The sequence below is a fragment of the Artibeus jamaicensis genome, unplaced genomic scaffold, assembly GCF_021234435.1.
Source record: "Artibeus jamaicensis isolate MK-2021 breed Jamaican fruit bat unplaced genomic scaffold, CSHL_Jam_final contig_240, whole genome shotgun sequence".
In the NCBI taxonomy this organism is placed as follows: Eukaryota; Metazoa; Chordata; class Mammalia; order Chiroptera; family Phyllostomidae; genus Artibeus; species Artibeus jamaicensis.
In genome coordinates this window covers 16,057,876-16,073,686 of record NW_026521506.1, presented here as the reverse complement: position 1 = coordinate 16,073,686, position 15,811 = coordinate 16,057,876, and the positions used below count along the sequence as shown (strand labels likewise).

General features: G+C 38.7%; 1 protein-coding gene across 3 annotated transcripts in view; it reads right to left on the bottom strand.

Annotated features, from left to right (window-relative positions):
- Nucleotides 1-15,811, bottom strand: part of FHL1 (four and a half LIM domains 1) — a 66,301-nt gene that overhangs the window by 12,712 nt on the left and 37,778 nt on the right. The gene's annotated exons all lie outside the window — the stretch shown is intronic.

Here is a 15,811-nt window from a genome sequence, read left to right as displayed (position 1 = left end):
CCTCGGGGTCCCAAGACTGATTCCATCACCACCAAGACTCTCACAGTTGCTCCTCTATTTCCTCAAGGCTTTACTCCAAGTCACCTTTTCAGTGACTTGACCTCTCCTATTTAAAATTGCAACCATGCTTCCTGACCTTGAGTTTCCTACCCCCTCCCCCAATTTGTTCCCCACAGTAATTATTGGTTGAAAAAATGAGTTAAACGCAAAAAGTATTAATCAAGCCTCATATAAAACCAAAATATAATCCTACCCAGAACCCTAAACATGGTTTTGGCCACTGAAGTTCAAGGAACGAAGCCGACCTTCACTCTGCAACAGGCCTTGGCTTAGTACCTTACAGACACTGTCTCATCTAGTGCACGTTGCTTATTTCAACCCTCTTCATCTATCTATCTCCCCTACTAGGGTAACACCTGGGAATACACTTTACTTCTTTTCCTATCCCCAGCATATAGCGAGGAAGCAACACATGCTTCATGGACAAATGAATGAACTTCACAATTCTTATGCTCTTCAAATATTTAGTGAAAAGTTCATCTAAAAGACAGCTGAAATTATCAGTAACTCCTAGTTATCTGGAAAATGGCAAAAGCCAGGATATGTTAAAGGCAAATTGTGTGATAATCCTAAAAAAAAAAAAAGCCTGGGAAAGAAAAGAAGTGATGGTGCTCTCCACAACTCTCTAGCCTCTTCCTTATCTGGACCGATTACATTATGGCAGAGAGCTTGGCCCATCTGAACAATACCACACCCCTAAAATAAACCTCAACTTTTCACCCCGAGAGAATGCTCTATTTTATTAGATGATTAACCTTTATAAACCCCAAATTTCAGGTTTCAGTGAGGTGTATTTTTAGATAGAGGCAAGGTATTTTATGCCCCTCCTTGTAGTGCTGTCTGTGAACAATAGACTTAAGAGTGCCAATAGTTTTCCCTTAAGTGGATTGTAGTTTCAAGCCAAGCATTAAGAGGTGTATTCTTTTAGCAAGTGTGGTGGTTCCACTAGGCATCTGATCATTTTGAAAAGCAACAACAGAATATGGACAGAGTGACAGCCTTATGAAGTGAGCAAATAAACATGAATCTGTTTTGCCCCAAAACACGAGAAAACACAGAAACAAGAGCATTACTCGATGACCATTAATTAATTAGTCAACTACCACAAGTTCAGTGTGAGCTGGGAGCTTGGCCCTATAACAACAGCATTCATTGCACCTACAATTTACTTCACCCAGGTTAACTGTGCCTTCCTAAATACCTGATGAAGCGTGAGCACTGCCTGCTCGTAGGTTTGTTCCCACGCCCATGTCCTCAAATAACAAAACCACAACTTTCACAAACCAAAACACAAAAGGCCCTTTGTGAGGTGAAACACAATTTCTCAGTAAGAATAGCTGGTAATTTTGCCCTGTCTTGGATTAGTGGTTCAGAAACCTTGACAGTTATTTAGCACACGCCCAAACAATTACTGGTTTCATTAGTGTCTGAGCCAACTTCATTACACATTAACAGTATGATGTTAATAATATCCTTAATAATCACTGTTCTGTTTACAAAGCGCCTTTATATATTGTTGGTGGAGCTGGCTGGCGTTTGATTAACAAATCTCGTCAGTGTTTGAAGGCCATATTTCAGACCTTTTAGTGTTTCACAGTCCAGTGTACACCAGGAAGACTTTTCAGTGTGTCTTAGGCATCGAAAGTCCTAAGTTCCCTCTTGCATGTGATCCATTTACTTCAGAGGTTATGTACACATTTTTGTCTTCCGACAACTTAGCAGTTACATTTTAACCTACCCTTGGGCTCCACCTACAGATAATACCACCATACCCATTTATGTATTTTATAAGGTGAACACTTTCAGAACAGATGTCTTACTATGTGGTGCAGGGTATTTTGCTGCTCACAGAGATTAAGATTAGTTCTTCCTTCCAAGTGTACCAAGATCAATATACAAATGACTGCCAGGAAAGGCAGAGCATAGTGAGTATTACAAGAAATATAAAATGGTATCAAGATTTATCACAGGCAACGACTGTATCAGCTTTGAGGGGGATCAGGGAAGACTTGATGAATGTGATAATATTTGACCTGGTCCCTGAAAAATGGGTAAGACTTTAGAACAAGTTGAAAAGGAGAGGGAATTCCAAGAAAAAGGTACAGTGTGAACAAAGGTATGAGAAGATCACAGGACCTGCTCCAGAAACAGGATGCAGCCCAGTGAGGATAGGAGCATAGGATATGGAAGTGGTGGCACACCCAGCTACAAAGGAAGGGAAAGCCAGAGCATGAAGGGTATTTTTGCAATCGGTGCAAGGGAAGAGTGAGATCAGGGTAATTAGGAGGTGATAAGAAAGGTGGATCCTGGGGGAAAAGCCTGCAAGTAAGGAGAGTGTGGAATGGTATCACGGTTGTCTGGATGAGACACAAGGGGAGACTGAATGAACGAGAACAACAATGGCAACAATGGCAATTTCACACCGAAAAAGAAAAAAGGGATGTAAGGGCCACTGTGGGGCAGGACTGAAAGGACAGATTCAATATATCAGAGGGGAAAGAGCTCACAATCCCTCTGTTGTGGTGATTCTGGTGGATCAGGGAAGTAATGGGAACTTTGGGAGGCAGCACTGATAGGGGGAAGAGTGGTACTTTACTTGGGGCTTTGTAATGAGGTTTTCTTTTTTTCTGAGATGTGAATAACTAAACCCCTTTCATGGAATCCTAGTTGTCAACTCAAGAGAGAAACAGAGCTACTGGGGAGGTTATGGTGGAATCACGTTTGTGGGGATTCTCGCACTGCAATCTAATCCCCATCTCTCTACCTCAGAAACTCCACTGGGAGGATCAAACTTCCAGAGTTCAAAGTAGTGCAACCTAAGAGTCAAACACAGCAAATTCGGTGACCTAGTTGGCCCACACCTCAAGAGTTCCTCGTTCACAGCTTGGCTTGTGGTCACCCTTCTCCCTTTACTATATTTTTCATTTACTGAAGAAATTTCCAAATGACTTAAAACTTATTCAGACAATTTCTGGCCATTAGTCATGGTCAGAGGCTGATGACAATCTGGAATGGAGTCTTTGTGGGTTTATCAGTGGTTTGATCTTCATTTTTTTTACATTATCCTTCTCCTCATGCCTACTATTAACAAGTTAATATGCTGCAAGTTTTTTCTCAATATAACTTTGTCAGACTACTAGTCCCTTTGCCAACAATTTTACTGAGTGACTCCAACTACGAGATTAGGCATCTAGTCATGCACTATGATATGATGTGATTTGATGCTACACTCTCCTAAGTATTTCTTGTTCTATGCACTCTTGCCATCTCATGTTCCTGTCAATCTTTAGGGTGGGAAGAGTACTTTTGCTTACTGACAAGTCAAATTTTGCAAAGTCACTGCTTAAATGCCAATATTCAGGGCATACCCATCAACAAGTAAAACAAGGGAGCCCCACCAGAACCACCAGAGGGAAGAATTCATCGTGCAAGATCCAAATGAAAGCAAAGCTGGAGTTCTTGCCCCCTAAAGGGTCCCTGAATTTCACAGCAAAGGGTCGCTATGAAAGGGGAAGACCTGTTACAAATGAGGTGAGATATGTGAAACAGGGAACCCTGCAAATTGCCAAGGACCTTGAAAATTGAGTCCAGTGAAGTCCTGTTCATTTCACAATTAACCAGGGCTTAGATGGTTTCCTTATAATATTCACACAGAGATTAAGAATTTCAACATGCACCATAGCCTTTGCCACCTGGTTTTTGGGAACATTATCCCGTGATCTGTAACAGTTTCAAATGTCTCCTATCCTCAAAGTCAGCCCCTTCCTATGCTGCTATGACACTTTCACCAAGATGTATGAACTATTCCAACCACATCCTACATACATTTATGCACCTCTAACCCGAAATCACCTTCAGAACAACACTGAACAAATGTCTTTCAGAGTAAGCCACTGTGGTGATTTCAGATAAAACAATAAAGTTGCACTTAAGAAGGAGATAAATAGAAAAATGATAGACTAAAAGAAACAGAGCAACAAGTTTTAGGAGGAAATATATAACACACAGAATTTCAGACCAAGGGAAAATGAAGGTGCCACAAAACTGAGAAGCTGGTAGGGATAAATCTGTCATATTGTAGGTGTTAAAATTTTCTCCCAGTCTATTTTCTACCACCCACTTGTGATATATCTGTTTCATTTCCATGTTGCCATGTGCCATGACTCAAAACACCCTTTCAGTCATGCTAACTCCTGGCATTCACCAAGCCCACCTGTTGTGGACATTAAAAGCCTCTGATAGATACTTGAGGGCTAAACATGCATGACGGTAGTCTATGATTTACCCCGTCCATTAATATCCATTAACAGGGAAAAATAGCAAATCAAATAAGCTTCAATATTTTTATTTTTGAAGCTTCTAAGAAAGATTGAGTGCTCTAAGGAGAGGTGTTATCACAATGCCTCGTGAGCCCTGCCTGCACTTCCTCAGTGTGCAGAGCCAGTGGGAGCCAGTGTGAGATCTCCACTAGTAACATAAAGTCTGTCTTCAATTACCAAAGGACTAGAATTAATGTTACCTAATTATGCATTGATATTTTCAATTCCCAAACAGGGGACAGACCTGAAATTCTGAGTAAAGGTTGGTAAAGGCGCACAGAAACAAGAGTGGGGACACAGGAAAAGAGAGAGATCAAGCAGTGACCTGGGTGTCATTCAGAAGTCTAGATTTTATTAGTCAATATGGTTGACTAATAGCAGGGGCAATCAGACTTCTGGAGGTCTGAAACCACCCAAGGTGAAAGCCTCACTTGGTCTCCATATGCCATCTTTTTCCAGAGGGCCATTAATTGTGTGCCTGAGCAGTGTCTCAATCTGGATTCGAAGCAGATACTCAGAGGAGGATCCACGAGGGTTTTGGTCCACAGTGATTCATGGCTGAGAGCGCAAACATGAGTAACTTTCTGTGGGAACAGATATTCTGTTTATGAGGACAGGCACTATTATGTGAGAACTCAGTGGTAGACCACAGTAAAGGCCAGTGTGATCTTGTGTGTGGTCTGCTGTGAGCTCACTGCCCAGAAAGGTAGCTTGCTTGTTTCCTCTGTTAGTCTGTGCATAGTCAGGACAGAGTATAATGGGTGGGGTCTGCGGGTGCTTCCATCATCATAATGATTACATAATGACAGAGTGGGAAATGATCTTAGATGCCATCCAGTCCAACCACCTCATTTTACAGATAGCAAAACTAAGACCCAGATATGAGAGAAAACTTGCTTCACTGTGTTAACAGCAGCTTCTGGGCTAAAACCAGAGAGTCCATACTTCCAAGGTGCTATTCCTTGCACCGTATCAAAGCTGCTTCCTGCAAAAGCCGTTTACTGCTGACAGTGCAAAATCTAACAATGTGCTTTATAGTCAATAGGGTTCATGTCCCTTGATTTTTGATAATCATTAGCAGAGGCTAGGTGTCTTGAGGTGTCACTGACTTCAAGGCTAAGGGATAGCTGTATGATTTGTAGATGAATGCTTTGCACATTTTCTCATGCTACAGCAAAAGTCAAGTCAAAGAGACCATAAACTTCAGCTGTGATAACTGGGAAGTGGCCGTTGAAAGAGACCCAAGAGAGATCAGGATCAGGTTGGTGGAGGAGCAGAGATTTCGCCTAAACCAGCTGACACTTAAGCAGCATGACTGACTGTTTTCGAAGTTCTTAAAGTCAAGCAATATATTTACCATGCCAGGCCTCAAGTACACGAACAGAATGACAGGAACACGAAGTCCAACAAGTAGAACACGACAAGGGGTCTGCAGCTAGAGAGGCAGAAGCTACCAAGATCACACTTTGAAAAGAGTACATCATATTTACCTCAACTTCCAACTCTTCTTCATTTCCAAGCAGTATGATACTCAAAAACAATAAATATGAGAATATGTACCTAGTGTAAATAAGACCAGATTGTCTAAATTACTGAAAACTAAACAGAGTGAGGGTGATTATTGTACCCAATGGAATTCAGATAAAATCATTTAGACTAGATCAGAGCTCTTTTTGAAGATTTCCATGAAATAAATTAAAGTCTTAATTTTATATAAGATTATCTGAACAGCTAACATTATTCAAAGACAAATAATATAAAATTTGCCCTGAGTTTAATATGGTTATATCTATTTTTTAATAAAGTTTCAAGGGAATACCATGTAGTGGCTAGTGGCTAAGGTCAAGGAATCTGGAGCCAGAATGTCTAAAATCGAATCCTGCCTCCAACTACTTACTGGTTGTGTGCAAGCAAGTTTTCTTAACTTCTTTGTGATTCAGTTTGATCACTGGTAGAATGGAGATAACAATAATACCCTATTATTTGGGTTGCTGGGAGAAATAAGGTAATAAATATCTGCAACACTTAGGACAGTAGCTGGCACACAGTAAGCACAAGGGTTATGTGGAGAAGAGATAAGAACTCAGGATCTTGGCCAAGAGTCCAGCTGCATGTAAGGCTTATGGGCCTGAGAATGCTTAGGACACCAGACAGCAATTCTAAAGGTCCCAGTAACTCAGAGGAATCAGCCTCTCGCAGTAGGACAGCCCAGAAGAGACACTATGTATCTTACACAGATAAAGAGGTTTTATGGACAGATGATGAAAACCTAGGGAGAACAAAACTGCTCTTTTAATCCTCTAGTGCAAATAAAAGACCTGTTAGATCTGGGTCACCTACTCAGCTTTGGGGTAAGGAAGGCTCTTCCCTAGATCCCTCCTACCAAGTAAGACCCAATGAGTCCAATGGATGATTAGACTTTCCAAAACAGTGAGCAAGAGCTTGCTGTGATGTGGCTAATTAATGAGTCAGGCCACCCGTGGTTTACACATCTGATCATAAGTTGGCCTGTAAAGATCAACAACAAAAAAAGCCTATGTACAGCATTAGAATAGTAGCTCCAGCTACAACATAGCTTAGTTTTGCATTATGTGAGTTAATTCTGAATGAATGCCAAGGATGTGGATCTGAAAGACCCTGTCTTATTAGGCCACTTAGAGAGAAGACTCAGCAGCCCAGGTGAAGTTAAGGTTGCTTTGTGAGACTTAGATTCAGTGGGCAGAGTGATGACTAAGGTCTCAGGTGTAGCAAACAAAAATATGCATTGTGTACCGCACTCCTGACCAAAGATACATTGTGGTCATGCCCATGCCAAGATGCATTAACGTTAAATCACCTGGAGTTGGAAAGACTTACAGAAGACTGGTATCTGACCAAGCTGGAGACAGGCCATATGCTATAATGGCAATTGTCCTGCTGGACAATAATTCACAAGGACCCAGAATCTAGGAACAGTTAGTGACTAGGGGAAGAAAAGCTGTATTGTCATGTCCACTGATCTCATCCAAAAGCTCCAGCCTAATGCCCTATCAGGAAGGACTCTTTAAATCCTGTCACTCAGCTCAACACACAGAAGAGAACAGGGGCAGTTCACAGAGAGGCAGGGTAGGGGCATGGGGCAGCTCTGGGATCAGCTGTGGGGAGAGAAAGAACAGACTGGTCCAAAAGTTTCTCTGAGGTTCCTTTGAAATTCCCAGAGCCTTCTCTCCTAGTGGCAGGGTTTGGGGAAGGCCTGCAGCCACAACATCTCAATCTATATCATTCAAACTCCTTTATTTGGTTGTTTTGCCTACGATTCTATCCATTAGGGTTAACAATAAAATGAAAAGATCACTGGTGAGTGTTAGTGAAAGGCATTAAAGGATATGAAGTCCTCTGGGGTTACCAGGGATACTATGTAAAATATCTTACTATGGAACTATTTCTTAGGTAGAAATTTTAAAAAGCTGTTGATCATTTTATATGTCCATGGTGATTCTTATAGTTTCCATGTTCAAAACTTCACTGAGTTGTTTTAATTTTACTTGAAATATAATTTGCACAACATAAAATTCACCCTTTAAAGTGTACAAGTTAGTAGTTTTAAAAAATATTTTATTTATTTATTTTTAGAGAGAGGGGAAGGGAAGGAGAAAGAGTGGGGGAGAAGCATCAATGTGTGGTTGCCTCTCATGTGTCCCCCACCGGGGACCTGGCCTGCAACCCAGGCATGTTCCCTGACTGGGAATTGAACCTGTGACCCTTTGTTTCACAGGCCCGTGCTCAATCCACCGAGCTATACCAGCCAGGGCATGTTAGTAGTTTTTAGTATATTCATAAAGTTATGCAACTATCACTCCTATGTTAGTCCAGAACATTTTCACTATCGAAAAAGAAACCTTGGACCTCTCAGTAATCAGCCCCTAACCCCCTGCCCCCAGCCTCTGGCAATCACTAATCTATTTTCCATGTCGATGGATTTGCTTATTCTGGACATTTCATATAAATGGGGTCATACAAGCTGTGACCTTTTGCAGCTGGCTTCTTTAACTTAGCAAAGTGTTTTCAAGGTCTGTGCATGTTGTATGTGTGTCAACACTTCATTTCTTTTTATAGCAAATAATATTCCATTGTACGGATATACCACATTTTATGTATTCATTCATCAGTTAACGGACATGGGTTGTTTCTACTTTTTAGCCATTATGAATAATGCTGCTGTGAATATTCTTTTGTGTGTGTGGATTTACTTCTTAAATATGTTTGTTTTGAAAAGGTACAAAAGAGCATATACTGCAAAGTTTTCCTCTCCTGCCTGTGCCCAGACATCTATCCCGCCCCCTCCATCAGTAACCAATGATACCAGTGTCTTATGTTTTCAGAGATACTGGGCATGTGAAAAATAGAGAGCTATAAACAATTTTCCATTTCAAAAACATAATGGTGATATACTTTACATACTCTTACACCCTGCCTTTTCTGTTTAACATATTTTAGAGAACTTTCCATGTTAGTACATAGAGACTTTCTACTTTGTAACATGTAGACAGTATTGAGCTGCATAGATACACCACAATTTATTCAATGAGTCCCTTACTTGCAGACATTTAAAAGTTGCTTACAGTCTGTTATCACAAACAATGCTCTAAGAAATATGTGAAATTTAAAATGATGGAATGGACCGAGTACCAAAAGTACTTAGTTTAATCAGACTGCCTTCCTGTCCCACCCAATAGGGGTCAGCTGTGCTAAAAGAACAACGTTGTGAAATTTACAAGGGAAGAGAGTGAGAAAAGGGAAAAGGATGGAAGGTCCTTGGACTGGATAGGGTAGTTTACATCAAAGCTTACAGAAATGGCAGATTATTTTTGTTCATGCGGAGAAGATGCCTGCCATCTGGAAATCCTATGCCAACTATGCTAAGGTTACCCTCAGTTAATAAGCCACCCAGACAGGAAGTGGCTTTTGATTCCAAGTCTAGTTCTCTTTGCACCAAACCACAATGCCTTGCCAATGAATTACAAAACAATAAACGCAGTAAAACATCCTGATGAAGTGCACACATGCTCATACAGTATGGGACCATGACAAGATAGTGGCAGGGAAGGACTTGCCTCTCAAACTTAGTGTTCATCAAATCTTTAGGCTGAAAAGCTACAAAACACACTTGGTATTTGACTTTCAAATGTTTGTGTTCTTTTTTTTTAAATCTATTTAAAAAATGAAAGGTGTCTTCTCAGCTGTGGATTATAAAGGAGCAACCTGAGCTGGGGACAAGTCCTTTTGGACTATTACACTGGCAACATGTCAATGATGTGTATTACCAAGCAAGTTCACAGCTCTGACTCACTGGCCTGACCTTAACTGCCTGCTGGGAGCACAAAACACTATACTTGTTTAGTATAGAAATGTGTCAGGGAGTTTCAGCTCTATCACTACCAGAGTTTTTAAATTAACCCTGTAAGTGTTCCTTCTTTACAGCGGAAGAGTAGCTTGATGTCAGTAGTCTCAAAATCAGTCTTTTCTGAATAAATGGGCATTTGCTTTCTAAAGGTCACATAACTAACTGAAGCCAGGAGACTCGTGTTCTATTTGTCACTGATTTACCAACTGAGATTGTGCCTGTTTCTCTGAACAAACAAGAAAAAGAAATGTCACTAGCACCCCTACTCCAGTCTCACAGCTAACATGTAAAAATTTAACTCTTTGGGGTTCAGGAAAAGGATTTGATGTTTGTAAATTAGTTTAAGTATATGCAAATCATTTGAAAAGTACGTCTACCAGCTATTTTTGTTAGATCTTAAAACTGGGATCCTCACCACCATGGAATATTACAAAACTCACAAAACTGATTTAATTTTCATTCACTTCAAATGGTCTACTCATTTAATGTCACAAATCTATGCTAAAGCCAAATGAACATACTGGACAAGGAAGTATGCAGGGAAGAGACCAATTCAGGAACTCTGAAACAGGACATTTAATTTTAAAACATTTTAAGCAAGGATAAAACCAATTATAAGTTAACTTTGAAGAATAAATTCAGAAAACAGTATAAAAGTTAAATGAATTTTAAGCTTGCATTTAATGGAAAGAACAGTGAATGTCTCATTGACTTTACTCTTTTGGAACTCAAGAAACGAACAACAGACATAGAATCAAAAATCCCAGATGCAATCCCTCACTCTTGTGAGCTGCTCACTAGCCAAGTTAATTTTTTCTTCCTTGCTGATAAAATGGGGACATTAATACTGTCCTGCTTTTCCCATATAATTATTTTAGGAAGCAAATTAAATCATGTGTCCAAGTACTGTATGAACTGAAAAGCAATATCAAAGTAGTATGTTTGCAAAAGAATATATATATATACATACATGTATATACATATATAGTTGACCCTTGAACAACATGAGGGTTAGAGGCACTAACCTCTACACACAGTTGACAATCTATGTATGACTTTTGGTTCTCCCCATAAATTACTACTAATAACTATTCTTGATTGGAAGCCTTACTAATAACAAAACCATCAACACATTTTGTATGTGTTATATACTATATACTTACATTAAAATCAGCCCTCAAAATGTTATTTAAATCATAAAGTGAGGGTATTAAGAAGTACAAATAGGCAGTTACAGAATAGCCATGGGATGTAAAGTACAGTACAGGAAGTGGAGAAGCCAAAGAACTTATCTGCATGACCGGTGGACGTGTCAGTGGTGGGGGGGATTGCCTGAGGAGATGTGGGGCACTGGGTGGAGGGGAGCAAAGGCGGAAAACTCAGGACAATTGTAATAGAATAATCAAGAAAATATAATTTAAAAAAACCATAAGGAAAATACATTTACAGTTATTTATTGGGAAAAAATCTGCCCATTAATGAACGTGTGCAGTGCAAACCCGTGTTGTTTGAGGGTCAACTCTATATGAATCAGGCTTTGTATCTAAGTAGGTGAGTGTCTTCTAATTTTTTCAAGTGGATTTAATTTGACATGACTCACACAATTTTAACAATAAACACACATATTTGTCATGCACCATAAAAATCTAGTAGCAGATCCATGAGAAAATAGTGATAATCTCCACTATAAGGAGTTTCTCTCTCTCTCTCTCTTTCTCTCCCTCTCTCTCTCAGTTTAGCCCAAACTTTGAAGACTATGGAATTGAGAAAATAGCCATATGGGTATTTCAGTTTTACTTAGGGTATAGCTATGTAATCCTCTTGATATTTACTTAATATTAAATTCTTTGCAAAGGCACAAGTAAGTAGCTGGGAACAAATGTACAATAAGTAATCTCCACATAATCTTAGTTCTTTGCTTTGATCTAAAAATCAAAAGCATACTCCTCTACATGTTTGTAGTTGGTAATTTTAGTTGCTTTAAGTAACTGACATGGTTCTTTACAAAGAGAATAACTTGGAAAGCTTTCAACGAAAGAAAATATTAAGCCAGGATAGAAGACTTTTATTCCAGAAAAATTAAGTAATAAAACAAGGATCACTTTTTTATTTCTGTTGTCGAAAGAGCTTGAGATTTAGTAACAACTTGAAGAAGTGAGTTAATCCCTTTGTAACACAGCCAAGACAGAGTTTATTTTCCTACTGTTATGATGGTAACTTAGAACACACAGGACAACAAATATCGAATATCAATTCCCTCCAGAGTTGTAACTTTCTAAATGTAGTAATTACTAATTTGTCAAGATTATCATTCAATATACAAATAATTTCTACATAATAAATTGAACTTCCATGCCACTTTCTACATCAAGTCTGCAAATGCTATCAAATAAAAACCAGGTACTGTTTTCATTAAATAAGACTACAGGTGTTATAGGTGGATAAAGTGGGACATTAAAAGATTAAGTGTCTTGCCTGAAGAGAAGGGGACAAGGTCAAGCTAAGAATAGAAGCTCAAGTGCTGTCACCTGTCCTAATCATAAATCTAGGACACTTTCCATGTTCCTGCTAGCAATAAGTACATAGTCTGATCAATTTCTATGTGTTTTAAACACATGCTGTAGTAAAATGAATTTTCCAAACTGATTTGTCAAAATATCTAACTTAGGATGGTCCTGTGTCTATGGACTATAGAATAGAATATATTCATACACAAAACAACTTTTTTCAAATAATATTAAATCAGATGTTAATATATAAAAATTTACACAATAATTACAAATGCTTGAGGCATAACAACAACCATATATAGTCCTAAAGTCCTCTATTACACTATATGTAGTAAATCAGTTTTACTGTCAGTGCTTATGAAACCATCACAGAACAAGTCAGTCACTTTCTGAAGTCAAAGAGCAAGTCAGTGGTAGAGGAATCAAACCTTTACAACATAATAGTCTCTTCCAAGAACGAAATACATATTATTCCACAGTGCCAAGGTGTTTTTAACGGTTTTATTTTCTCACATTTTTCATTGTTGTTCAAGTAGAATCGTCTCCATTTCCCCACCACCACTGCCCCCACCCCAGCCACCCCCACTTCCCACACTTGATTATAGCCCCTTTTGGTTTTGTCCATGTGTCTTTTATACAAGGGTTTTAAATGGTAGTGAGTTTGTCTGAAGAAGTCACAGCTTTCGATACATATATTTTTTAAATTCACGATTTGACACAGTTAAAATATAACCAGTCAGCAAGTCTCCCACCTGTATTCTGCACTTAACCCCTGCCCCCAAAGATTTTCTATTCTAACTTTTTGTTGTTGTACATTACAATTTTTTGAAAGATCCAGAGATTGGAACACAGCAGAGACTTGTTTCTACCCAAGCAACAGCAGCTGAAACTGAAGTGGAAATTACAGGATTAGCCCCTGTAAGGGAGTGGGAAAAACAGCTTGGAAATATTTTTGAGAGATCTCCTGCCAGCTACCTCAAGAGTGCAAGTGAAGAGTTCCAGAAGGAAATATATCCAGCCAAACCCCGACTCCTGCCCAGGCCAAGGGAGAGTGTTTGGACATGACTCTGGGGATTCAGAATAAAGGGAACGCAGGGCAGCTTTGTAAGAACTTAGGGAGTCCTTGCTGCATAAATAGGGGCAAAAGCCATACACTAGTATCTTTCATCTCCATCCCAGTCTTACTGTTCCAATGGTAACAAGAGTGTTTTTGAATAATTTGCACTTAACACCTTGACACCAGGGTTTGGGATCAGATCCAGCAGAGACCAATTTAGTCCTCAGTTAACTTGTTCCTCTGCTTTCTAAATCCACTGCATTTTGCCACAGTGACCAACACTTGATGTTCAGAACACTTTTAAATTTGATCCTGTCTCTCTATAAGAACTGCAAGTTATTTGGCTCCTGTCTCAATGATGAAAATGTAATTTACAAGTATACCCCCTTTTTATTAGGGGCCAGTAATGTCTGAGTCATGGTAAAGTTCAGGTTTCATTTTATTTTATTGTTTTGCTAGTTTGCATTTATTATATTAATATAATACATGATTTTAAATTTATTTACAGTTACAATATAAAAATTATTAAACAAAGAAATATAAAATGATAGAGAATAAATATTTCTCTGCCCTGGCTGGTGTGGCTCAGTGGATTGAGCACTGGCCTGAAAACCAGAGGCTTGCAGGTTCAATTCCCAGTCAGGACGCATGCCTGGGTTGCAGGCCAGGTCCCCAGTAGGGGGCGTGCAGGAGGCAACCACACATTGATGTTTCTCTCCCTCTCTTTCTCCCTCCCTTCCCCTTGCTCTAAAAATAAATAAATCAAATTTTTTCTTTTCAAATAATGGAAATATGGATATTGTTAAAACAACCAAAAAATGTCTTTAACATTAAGTAATCAGAATCTTCAATAGTTGGCTTTGCAAAACATTTGTAATAGTCATCACACAATATTGCTGTGCTCAAGGCATAAATACTTTTTACACTTGCAAATATATATATATATATATATATATATATATTTGCTTGAAGAAGCATTGCTTCATTTTTTCACATTATTTTATTGTTGTTCAAGTAATAACAGTATTGTTCTCCAACTGCATGACACAATTCCAGAAAATCTGTTACTTTTAGAATAAAGCTCCTAAGTTTTTCCCAAGTAAAACAGGCATTTGGTCACAGGACTCTATGACAATTTATGCACATCTGTGTAATGTGTGAAATGCCAGACTCCAGGTGTATAAAATATATGAAGTTAACTAAAATCTGTATTTACTTTGCAGTGCATCTGCAAATAATATAGATTTATAGGTGGACAGATGGATGTGATAAAAGCAGTGTCATACAGTGTTTTTAATGGTAAACTCTTAATGATAGGTATATATATGTTCACTGCAAAATCCTTTCGACTTTGAAAATCTTCACAATAAAATGTTAGGGGAAACATTAAATATAGATAAGCAAATATTTTAAAAGCTGACTGCAACTGCACACAAGCAGCAACTGGCTCTCAAAATGAGAGACTACAGGCACAGAATGCAATACAATCTGAATGAAGGGACTGAAGGGAGTAGCACAGTCTCCAAGTTAAAGTGATCTGCCAAAGCTCTTGTAAGCCTTTTCAGGCACAATCGAAGAAGCCATAAACATCTCATAATGAACTACAATATTGTGCACATACATTTGCAGACTTCTGTTGAGCAATCTGAGCTACAGGCCAAGAGAAAGACCTTTCAGAAGGTTCCCTAATCCATTCACACAGCCCAATCTGAGGGATGACAGAGGAGCCAGCCTCCATCCTCTTAACCACCTTTCCCCTTTTATGGTCATTTCAAGTTGAAAGCATATACTCATCTGTTTCCAAATTTCTAAAGGTACTAGAAAAAATCTAAATATAACAGATGGATAAGTGCTCATGGTAACTGGAAACCAAAATGTAACTTCAGCTTTCTCAGGCCAGTTCCTTAACACTGTGGGCTTTAGTGTAATGGTCTTGCTGAAGACCTTTTGTCTATATTCCCACAACAGAAATATTACCCTGGCTTTGATGGATGACAGATAAGTATTATTCAAAATTGTACTTTAGGTTGACATTCATAACCTTTACTTATTTCAAAGTCAATCAGAAAGCGTTCTCTAGTATGCTGACATTTGCTACAAAACACTGCTGAAGTATATGTATTTTTTATTAGTTCTTTAAAATAGTTCAATATCCTTTTAAAAATCTAATTCAAATGATGGTAAAACCTCTAAAACATTTCTATGATTTTCAGGGTTCCATGGACTATAATGTAAAAACCACTAAACTAGAAAAACTCTCTATTTGTACTGTTAGTGTTTACGAAATCTATGACCCTTAGGTACTATAAACAGCCACTAAAAATCTCTCTATACTTATAAGAAAGTGGTGTCCTGAGGATAACTTCTGGATTCTGAATCTTTCCTCCTCCCTTATAGTAGCTAACTCTTATGTTCTGTCCCATGATCCTCAATTCCAAATCTCCATTTTTACACATATAAACAAGATCCTCTATGGTTTAGG